Source organism: Macrotis lagotis, chromosome 8, assembly GCF_037893015.1.
Source record: "Macrotis lagotis isolate mMagLag1 chromosome 8, bilby.v1.9.chrom.fasta, whole genome shotgun sequence".
NCBI classification, from domain to species: Eukaryota; Metazoa; Chordata; class Mammalia; order Peramelemorphia; family Peramelidae; genus Macrotis; species Macrotis lagotis.
Window position 1 is genome coordinate 183,270,419 of NC_133665.1, and position 8,774 is coordinate 183,279,192.

An 8,774-nucleotide genomic window follows, 5' to 3' on the forward strand; every position below is an offset into this window, starting at 1 on the left:
AGCTGGTAAAAATAGCATTTTGGTTCCACTGGATGGTGATGATCTCATCTGACCTTCACAGTGACCTTGGGAGGTCATCGCCATTGCCCAGTGGAGGAGCCTGAGGCTTATGAAGTGTCTTGCCCAGAGGAGCCCAATGAATAAGTGTCAGAGGTTGGATCATCACCACCCTGGTCTTCCTGGAGCCCAGTCCAGGCCTCTTCCTTCTCTGCCCTCTCTCTTTGTCAGGTCCTGGCTCCAGGAGTCCTCCCCAGCCTCAGGGCTGGCGTTTCAGGCTAGGCCTGCTCCTGCCCTGGTTTCTTGCCTTCAGGTGCCCTGGCCCATCCAACCCTACCTTGTGGACTGGGCAGCCCTGGCACTGGGAGGGAGCTAAGGATTCTGCGCTCCTAAGGATGAGGATGAGTGAGAGGGCAAGAATCCTTTTGGAAAGGGCAGCAAGGTCAGGTGGGTGTGGAGCCAGCTCCAAGAACTAGGGGAACCTGCCTAGCCAGCTCCTCTGGGGCCAAGCTCCCTAGGTGACTCCAGGGAGGCACGCCTCTTTCCAGTGCAAGTCCTCCTGAGCCCCTGCCCAGGGTCCTGTTCTCTAGGAAGGGAGTTTCTTTGTGAATTTATTTTTCATTTTTCATATTCATTTTTAAATTTTGAATCCCCTAACTCTCTCCTCAGCAGCCCCCTCTCCCCTCCTTTGAGAATGCAAGAAATGTGATATCTAAGGAAAGAAGCTTCTGAGAAACCTCCTGAACTTTGGGTGTTGAAGCTGGAATGTGATAGCAGGTGGCAGATTTTTACAAGTGGAGCCTGGAAACGGACATGGACATGCATTAGCTAAAGGAATGAAGCTCTAATGGGGCAATTTTAGGCCCCAGTGCAGGGAGAGATTTCGGAGAGAGGGGCCTTCTCTGAGCCCTTTAGTGACAGGTCACCCTCAGGAGGCCAGTCAGCTGCCACTAGCCCATAGCCTTGTTGAAGGGATGGGAGAAGTGGATGTGTCATAGGGAGGAATATACTGGGATCTTAGCCCTTGGTCATGTCCATCTTTAATGTTCCCCAGAATAAGTGAGGCTGTGTAGGAGGAGCAAGAGCTGATGCATTTGGACTTTGAAGGGTCCTCAGAGGAGATGGAGTCCACCCCTGATTTCATATGGGAGGAAACAGGCTCAGGGATTTACCCAGGGTCACACAGTTCCTAGGCTGGCTAACAGACTCACAGGGTGCAACAACTTTTTCTTTTTTCTTAATACAAGGAAACACTCAATGGTGGGGTAGAATTTGGGGGTTCAACTGGAACGATGTTCACGAGACAGTCAGATGTCTCAGGGACACTTACAAAAACATAAAAAATAAGTGGACAAGGGGCAGCTAGGTGGCGCAGTGGATAAAGCACCGGCCCTGGAGTCAGGAGGACCTGGGTTCAAATCCGGGCTCAGACACTTAATAATGACCTGGCTGTGTGGCCTTGGGCAAGCCACTTAACCCCATTTGCCTTGCAAAAAGCTAAAAACAAAAATAAGTGGACAGTTCTAGAGGCATGGGAGCTCCCTATTCCAACCTCCAGTGCCCACAGGTGCCCACTCCAACATCCCAGACAAGTATCACTCTACTGAAAGCCCCTTACCCATCGTGCTCTGCACACTTCTGCTCACAATGTTGGGGTGTCTGTCCTCCCAAGGGGACCCCTCATTCTGATGCTGGGGGACCACGCAGATAGCCCTTCATTCCTCTCAAAAATGGCAGCCTTTCAGACCCTACACATGCAACTACTCTTTTCTACATTAAACTAAACCTGCACAGCTCCATGACCTTCACAGATGATCTCAGGAAGGGGTCCAGTTCCCTCCCTCCCCCTCCAGCCCATCTGCCTCCTCTGACTCATGGCCCCATACCCACACCTTTCCTACCATGGGCCACCTGGGCCTGACCCCAACTGACCCGATATGGCCTGACTAGGACAGAATCAATGGGTGGGTGGCCTCCCTGATTCTGGACCCTCTAGATCCTGGGCCTCTCTTCATACAATGAGAAATTCTTAAAGATTTTATTGTTCTCATGGTAAACCAGGGACTCCTCTCAATCTCATTTGCCTTTTTTTAAAGATTTTATTTATTTTGAGTTTTACAATTTTTCCCCTACTCTTGCTTCCCTCCCCCCACCCCCCACAGAAGGCAGTCTGTTAGTCTTTACATTATTTCCATGTTATACATTGATCTCAGTTGAATGTGATGACAGAGAAATCATATCCTGAAGGAAGAAAAATAAAGTATGAGATAGTAAATTTACATAATAATATAATGCTAATCTCATTCACTTTTAAAAACACCTTTATTCACTCACTCATTCATTTGAAAACATTTAATGCACAAGACTCTAGGAAAGAAAGTTAAGTGAATTCTTGGTCCTTGCCTTGTTTAAATCCTGCCTTAGATGCTTATTAGCTGTGTGTGACCTTGGGTAAGTTACTTCACCTCTGTTTACCTCGGTTTCCCATCTATAAAATCTGGATAACAACAGGACCTATTTCTCTGGTTGTTTTGAGGATCACATCTATTTTTCTTGACTATTTAAATTTCTTTCAGCAAAAAAAAAATCTTGAGTGTCTTTACTCTTCATAGGTCCCAAACTTAGGGACAGTATCTCCTGTCTCAGGAGGGCTTCAATGGTGGACTTTCATCTGGAATGGACTGTTCCCTGGGGCAGGGTGTCCTAGGGGAGAGGGGAGGAAGAAGGGAAGAAGAGAAAGACCCAGAAGAAAGCTGTCGACCAAATGAGGCTATATTTGTAGAGTGAGGAGCAGAGTATTTGGCCCATGTAATCACCCAATAAGTGAGATATATATATATATATATATATATATATATATATATATATATATATATATGATATAGCGCTGGTACAATTACAATAGGGGAATGAGATATAAGCTGGGGTAACTAGGAGCCACAGCATTACACGAGGACCGAGAAACTCCTAAGGCCATTGAAAGGTAGGCAGAGCTCATTTCTCACAACTCAGTGAGGAAGATAGTCAGTCATCCAGTCAGACAAAAAACCTACTGTGGGGCGGACACTGCTCTAAAAGAGCTGGGGATGCAGAGAAAGTCACAAAGAGTTCCCAGTCTAATGAGAGGGATCACAAGTCAACAGCTAGGTATGAGCAGAAATAATCAGCAGAGGGAAGGGGAAGCCTGGAATGAAGAAGGCCTTGGAGGAAGCCTGAAGAGCCAGGAGGCTGACATGAGGAGAGAGGCATTCCCGGAGTTCTGGACAGTCTGAGAACATGCCCATAGGGGAGGGGCGGAGTTCTCGGGCTGGAGGCCAATGTCACTGTTCTGAACAGAATGTACATTTTGGGGATTAAGGTATGAGAAGACAGGAAAGGGAGGAGGGGGCTGGCTTCTGAAGGACTGAGTACCAGGCAGAAGATTTGTTATTTGATCCTAGAGGCGGTAGCAAACCATTGGGGTTTATTGAATATGGCCACCCTATACCTTACAGATGAGGAAACTGAGGCAAACAGGGAGGAAGTGATTTTCTCAGAAAGTCTTACAACTCTTGAGAACTTTCTTCATTAGAAGCTTCCAAACAAGTGCTATGGGAGGTTGGATGGGGAAGGTCACCATCTCCCAGAGTTGGAAAGGCTTCGTAAAGGGGGGTGAATTGTAAGGGAAAGAGAAGAATGCTATTGGCCTAATTACAGAGATGAAGACCAATGGGAGCAAAGTCAGGAAAATAAAAGACTATTAGGGTATAGTTTTATTTATTTTCCAGGGTTGAGGGACTTGCCCAGAATCTCACAGCTTCGAAGTATCTGAGATTAGATTTGAACTCAGATCCTCTTGACTCCAGGGCTGGTGTTCTCTCCACTTTACCACTTAGCTGCCCTTAGCCAAGTCGCAGCGGAAGATGTTAAGCAGGTGTAGCACCAGGGCTAGGGAGATAGGAAGACCTGAGTTCATATCACACCTCAGATACTTCCTGACTCCATGACCCTGGGCAAATCACAATGTCTTTGTGCCTCAGTTTCCTCCTCTGTACAATGAGATGGTCTCTAGGAGGGCACTCCAGGAGAGGTCTCCTGCTGACAGGACATCAAGTAGTGGCTGTTCTTTGGGTGGGACCATTCTCTAGCCCAGGACTCTTCATCTTCTCTAGGAGGACAGTGGGAAAGACCTGGCCAAATGCTTCACTACAAATCTAAGGAAGCTGGGGCTGGATTGACAAGTGGGCTAACCCCTACAACAAAAGGCAATGAGGTCAGTCTGGCCCGACCTGTTCTTGAGGAAGCCAGGCCGACTCTCTGACTCGCCCTCCCTTCTGTGTGTGACCCAGTCCTCCCCTGGAGTGATGATGGTGGAAGCCAGGGTGGGTAGTAAAGGAAGTCTGACCTGGTTTTGTAACAAGGTTTTGGAAGCTCCTGGAGGAGATAAAGGCTAAGACCAGGAAAAGAGCTGATTTGGATTTGTGACTCAAAAGGGCTGGTTTGAATTCTGATTCTTTCACTTCCCCCTTTCCTGGTGAAACAGTTAACTTCTCTTGGGCCTGAACTTCATCACCTATAAAGTGGGGAGGGGGTGTTGGGGAAAATCCCTTCCCCTCTGACTTTCTATGATCCCAGGGGTGGGCAATGGGAGAGGAAATCCGAATGAGACCCGTGTGACTGCCCTGGACGGGTCCCATGGTAGAGGGAAGGGTGAGAGAGCACCTGAGAGAAGAACTGGGGGTTGGTGGGCAGTGGTGAGTGGCCCTCATAGGGCTGAAAAGGATAGGGTAAAAGCAGAGTTTTACAGGAAGCAACTCTGTGTGTAGTTGAACCCTAGTTTTTTTGGCTGAAAACTCATCTTGGACATCCTATAATCTAAATTCGGTTCACAAATCAGAAAAGAGGCCTTAATTGACTCAAAGTCTCCTAGGGAGGAGCATCACAGGATAATGGATTCATAAAGTCTAGGTCTCTAAGGGACCTCTTAGAACAACTCCCTCTTTTAGGTGACTTATCCAAGGTCATACAAGTCATAGAATCTTAGATCTGGAAGAGGCCTCACAAGGCCCTCATGGCACAGATGATAAAATTGAGGAATGTTTGTTCTCCCTCCTCATCTGTACTTCCCTACTAGCTGCAGGTCCCAGCTCAAATCCCACCTTCTAAAGGAAATCTTTCCCAATCTCTGTAGTTTTTGTGTCTTCCTGCTATCATTTCCAGTTTGTCCTGCCTATAACATGCCTGTACATCTATTTGCATGTTGTATCCCCCTCTGGACTGTGTCATCCTCAAGGGCAGGCCTTTCACATAGTAGGTGCTTAATGTTTCTTGATTAATGTTTGTCCATTTTCATGTCATCAGGGAGGTGGCTAGGATGGGAGTGGGTGGGGTGGGGGTGGAGGGGCGCTGTGCTAAGTCCCCAGCCTCACTTTCTCCTCCGGAGAATCTAGGTCCAGTGGCCAGATAGGAATCAGGATGACTGAAGAAGACCTTGGGCACGAGGCAATCAGTGATAAGTGGATAACACGGCTAGTAAGAGTCAAGGGTTGGACTCCTGTCCTCTTACTTCAAGGTCAGTGTTCTATTCACTGCACCCCCTAGTTGCCCTTCCCCTAGCGCCTTCCCCAAGGTCATGAAAAATATAAACCAGGACTTTCTGACTCTGATTTCATGGCTCCACAAGGGATTGGAGTGGGAAGAGATCAAAGGTAGAACCATTCCTTTGGAATTTTCTGGACCTGGGTTATGGGGGTGGCGGGGAGAAAATAGCTGAATCCTGGAGATATTTGCAAGAAAGAAATAATAGATCTTTTTTTTTTTTGCAAGGCAATGGGATTAACACAGCTAGGTCATTATTATGTGTCTGAGGCTGGATTTGAACTCAGATCCTCCTGACTCCAGGGCCAGTGCTCTATCCACTGCGCCACCTAGCCACCTCTAATAATAGATCTTTGCTATTGTTTGGTCATTTCCAGGCATAGACTCCATTTGAAGTTTCTCTTGGCAAAGACACTTATTTTCCCAGTCCATTTTACAAATGAAGAAACTGAGGCAAACAGGGTGAAGTGACTTGTCCGGAGTCACATCATTAGTAGGTTTGTGAGACTGGATTCTTCCTGACTACAGGCCCCACGCTCTATCCACTATGGCACTGCCTGGCTGCCCCCAAAGTGGGGGATGAGGAAAAGAAAGCCATGCCTTCTAACATCCTCATCCTCTCCAAATTTCCTCACCCCTCTCAACATAGACATTTTCCTATGCTTCTCCACACCCCCTCCGAGCACTCGGAGACATCGGACTCCATCAACAAACATCCTGCCTTTTCTAGACAGGGAGAAGCCGACCAGACAAAACACCAGATGTCCTTAGAACAGAGAGTATTCTGGTGAGAGAGGCACACGGGCCCTGAAGGAGAGACCCAGAGAGACAGAGACAGCACCTGGACACACAGAGACAGGGAGAGAGGGGGCAGATACAAAGGGAACCTGGAGAGAGACAGAGATAAGGCTAGGAGACACAGAGGGAACCTGGAGATGGTGGAGAGATAGGGAGACAATGAAGCTGACACAGAGATTATCTCCAATTTCTCCAGAATGTAGCTTATTTATGCCTATGTTGTCCCCCGCTTTAGACCAAATTACTACAGACTGAATATAGCAACACATCGGAGAATCCAGATGTCTTCTCATGTCAGATTTTTAAAGAGATTTACAAAAATATGCAAAACAATGCCACTTGCTAATTTTTTTGAAAATGTATTTTTTACAGAACCATGTTTTTGTTAACATGTGAAGGGTGTTATTTTTAAATGAATAAATATTTTTAAATGGGCCAGTTTTAATTGCCAATATGGTAAATATTGATAGTTATAACTTCTATAAACAAAAGGTTTTTGAGATGCTCTGTAATGTTTAAGAGTTGAGATCTTGAGACCAAACAGTTCCAGAATCCCTGCCGGAAGGCTTGAAGGGACCCCAGGGTCCTTATTTTACAGATAGACAAAGACATTAAGGTCCAGGCAAAGCAAGATGAATTTATTAAGGTCTTCATATGTCCCAACTTTGTGCTAATGCTGAGGACAAATACAAGAAGCGAGGCAGTCTCTGCTCTCCAGGGGCTTACAGTTAAATGTAGGCAGAGGTGGGAAGTCAGTCAGTAAATAAACATTTATCAATGCTTATTAATAAATACTCCCAGGCTTGCTTTTATTACTCTCTTTATAGATGATCTTTTTTTTTTTTTTAAGTTTTTGCAAGGCAATGGGGTGACTTGCCCAAGGCCACACAGCTAGGTCATTATGAAGTGTCTGAGGTCGGATTGGAACTCAGGTCCTCCTGACTCCAGGGCCGGTGCTCTGTCCACTGCACCACCTAGCTGCCCCATAGGTGATCTATTTTATCATTGTATGTTATATTTTATTAATAAACATTACTCCTTTATCAGGAAGGTTAAAGGAAGTTATCTGGTAAAATTTGAACCCAATTCCTTTTGACTCTGGAACTCTTTCCCATTGTACTCCCTCATTTTATTTTCCTTTTTCCTTTCCTTTCACTTTCTTTTTTCCTTCCTTTCCTTTTTCCTTTCTGGGGCCCCTTTCAATTCTACAGCCTACGATTTTACGGTCTTCATTAAAGGAGCTGAGTAAACATACCATGGTCTCTTGGTCTCCTTGGGCCTCAGTTTCCCTCTCTGTGAAGGAGCAGCTGAATGAGCTAGGCTCCGAAGTGCCTGTGGGGCCTTTCTCTACGACCCGTGTCTGACCACATCGGGTGGTTTCTGCAGAGCTGTAAGGGAGGCGCTGTTGGCTTTGGGGATTCATTTCTTCTAAATCCAAACCTTTGCTGGTGGGAAACACTTCTATTTTCATTTTTTATAAAAGTCTCCTCTGACCTATAAACAGAGCTGCCCCAGCCCTGCCCCCACCTCCCCCTCGGACCGGAACTCTTGCACTTTTGTTGGTGGTCTGTTTGCCACAAAGCTGGCCTCCTGACTTACCTCTTTACTCATTTCTTCACTTCCTATTCTCTCTCTCTCTCTCTCTCTCTCTCTCTCTCTCTCTCTCTCTGTCTCTCTCTCTCTCTGTCTCCCTCTCTGTCTCTCTCTCTGTCTCTCTCTCTCTCTCTGTCTCTCTGTCTCTCTCTCTCTCCTCTCTCTTTCCCTCTCTCTGTCTGTCTCTGTCTCCACCCCCCCCCACTTTCCATCTGTTTCCTCTGCTTAATTAGCATTTCCCCGATTAACGGAGAGATCCATCGGATTTCCCACAAGTCAGGGACACTTTCTCTGCATTTGAATCCTATTCCTTACCTGGGGGGCCTAAGGGAAGCCATTCCCCCTCTCCGGGCCTCAGTTTCCCCTTCTGCAAAGCGAGCCAGCTGGCACCCCGGGGTCCCTTCCAGCTAGGATTCGACCTCCAGCCCCTCCTTTTCTAGACGGGGAGGTTGAGGCCCGGAGAGGACGAGTGACTTTGCCGGGGCCCCCACGGGCAGCTCGGGCCAGGGGCAGCCCTTGAACCCAGCTCCAGCGGCGCCGTTGCCGGGAGGGGGCCGGTTCCGGCAGGAATGCGGGGCCGGCTGCCAAGGCAGGGCTCGGCGAGCCGGGCCGGGCCGGGCCAGAACGGCGTGTCCCGGCGCCCGGGGCCAGCGGAAGCGGCGGCGCGGGATGCCTGCCAGGGCCGTCTCCTAGCAACCGGTCCCCAGCCTCCTGTATCACTATGCCTCCGTGACGTCACCGTCTCCATGGCGACTATCGCGCCCGGCCCGCCGCGGCTCCAGTGCCGCCAGCCTCTGGGGGGGGGAGGA

General features: G+C 48.0%; 1 long non-coding RNA gene across 1 annotated transcript; it reads right to left on the reverse strand.

Annotated features, from left to right (window-relative positions):
• Positions 1-2,151: 2,151 nt before the first annotated feature.
• On the reverse strand, positions 2,152-8,618 carry LOC141496612 (uncharacterized). Its single transcript, XR_012471069.1, has 3 exons — positions 8,281-8,618; positions 7,628-7,817; positions 2,152-2,238 (listed from the first exon to the last, which is right to left on the reverse strand). It is a non-coding gene; the product is annotated as an uncharacterized LOC141496612 (long non-coding RNA).
• Between the last annotated feature and the right edge of the window lie 156 nt (positions 8,619-8,774).